The sequence below is a fragment of the Camelina sativa genome, chromosome 3, assembly GCF_000633955.1.
Source record: "Camelina sativa cultivar DH55 chromosome 3, Cs, whole genome shotgun sequence".
Lineage (NCBI taxonomy): Eukaryota > Viridiplantae > Streptophyta > Magnoliopsida > Brassicales > Brassicaceae > Camelina > Camelina sativa.
The window spans coordinates 3,238,522-3,240,573 of record NC_025687.1 but is presented as its reverse complement, the minus strand read 5'-3'; the positions used below and the strand labels follow the sequence as shown (position 1 = coordinate 3,240,573).

General features: G+C 41.9%; 1 pseudogene; it reads right to left on the bottom strand.

Moving 5' to 3' along the window:
* The window catches only part of LOC104765920, a 6,493-nt pseudogene that overhangs the window by 2,347 nt on the left and 2,094 nt on the right, over positions 1-2,052 (bottom strand).

The following is a 2,052-nucleotide window of genomic DNA, read 5'->3' as shown; positions in this document are numbered from 1 at the left end:
ACACCAATATCAGCCAACTTCAGGGCAGGAGCATCATTGACTCCATCTCCAGTCATGGCAACCACTTCTCCATCATCTTTAAGTAACCTGACAATCTCTTGTTTTTGTTTGGGTTCAGCCCGAGAGAACAAGAGCCCTCCAGTCTGTCTAAGATGATTCTTCTGATCTTGGACATCCATAAATTCTTTTCCTGTCAAGCTTCTTGAGGAGATATCTTCACCTGCTTCAAATACGCCAATTTCACGACAGATAGCTTCCGCTGTGCTCTTGTTGTCTCCGGTAATAACCATGACCCGAATACCTGCTGTTCGGCAGTCTGCAATGGCTTGGCGCACCTCTTTCCTTGGGGGATCCTTCAAACATTGAAAAGCTAGAGCATGAATAATCGCCAAAGAGGAACAAGACAGAACCAAAAATGTCATGGTGACCGTGTCTCACCCTTAGACCAACAAATCCAACGAATGTTAGATTGGATTCGATAGAAGAATAATTGGACGGGTTGAGAAGTTGCTGGGAGCAGGATGGTCTTCACTGCCATCATAAGTAGCAAAACCTGATGGAACATCTGTGTACGCAAATCCGAGACATCTTAATGCACCCAGGGACATATCATGTAGGCTTTGTAAAATAAGATCCCTTGAGTATTGGTCAAGTTCGTGAACGGAACCATCAAGTAACTGAATACGTGTACTTCTTTCCAATAAATTTTCTACCGCACCCTGAAAATTATGAAATTGGTTCACTTAGATGCTCAAAAAAAAGAGGGAAACATGGTTTTCTTGACTACTAACATCCATTCAAGAGAACCAAAGCACAAGCCATATAACCATAGATATATACTAAATAATGAAAAACAGACCTTAACCAGTAGCAGTTTCTTTCCTGAGATGGAATCCACCATAACTCCCATTGATTTCCGGTCACGGTCGAACTCAAGAGTGGCAATCCGTTGCTCTAATTCACTCCATCGCCGACAACAACCTTTCATAATGTTAAAAAAAGGTAATATACAGAAGTTTAGCATCTGTAAAACTTTATCAACATGAGTAAAAAAATTAATTCAGAATACATACGTAAGACATCGCCGTTAGACGACGCTTTAATTAATCCTTCGGGAAAACCCATTTTCTCAACCAAAACCTGCTCAATGAAACAAAAAACACCAATAGATAGAAAAATGCAGATTAAGACACTTAACACATGTTGAAATTGGACAAAAATGAACAAAAGAAATCTTTTAAGTCTGTCTAATTAAGAAGAGAAAGGTGCAAGCAAATTGAGTTGACCGTTTTACCTTCAAAGCTGCCTCAGTAGGCATTCCCCTAGACACAAACTGCTGATCAGATTGCTCGACACTAGCATCGTTGCATATGGCAGCAATTTTGGCGATCATCTGAAGATTTGCATCCATCCGACCCACTGGCCAATCTTCAATCTTTCCATCTCGAGGATCAAATGAGGTCCCCTCAACATTGAAAGATCGAAGGGTTCCAATCCTAGAACCCATAGCAACAAGCTTTGAAACAGCCATCTGATTGGTTGTTAGAGTTCCAGTTTTGTCAGAGCATATCACGGTGGTGCATCCAAGAGTCTCCACACTGGGTAACTTTCTGACCAGAGCGTTCTTTTGAGCCATCTTCCGTGTGCCAAGAGCCAAACATGTGGTAATAACTGCTGGGAGACCTTCTGGAATCGCAGCAACTGCCAACGCTACAGCAATTTCAAAGTAATATGTGCACTTCTCGAAGGAGAACTTAAAGTTTCTGGGCCAGCCATCAACATACTCCCAGGAGAGGAAGTACTTGACATTGATGAGCCACACTAACGCACAAATTAAACCAATGATCATAGTAAGAACTTCCCCGAACTCGTTAAGTTTTTTCTTCAGAGGGGTGTCTTCCTCGTGTTGTGCAGCTTCCTGAATTTGTGAGTGAACCCTTCCAATCTCAGTATTCATTCCAGTGTCTGAAACCAAGCATATGCAGTTCCCATTCACAACAGTGGTTCCTGCAAACACCATGCATTTCTTTCCTTGAATATCGGCATTCTCAT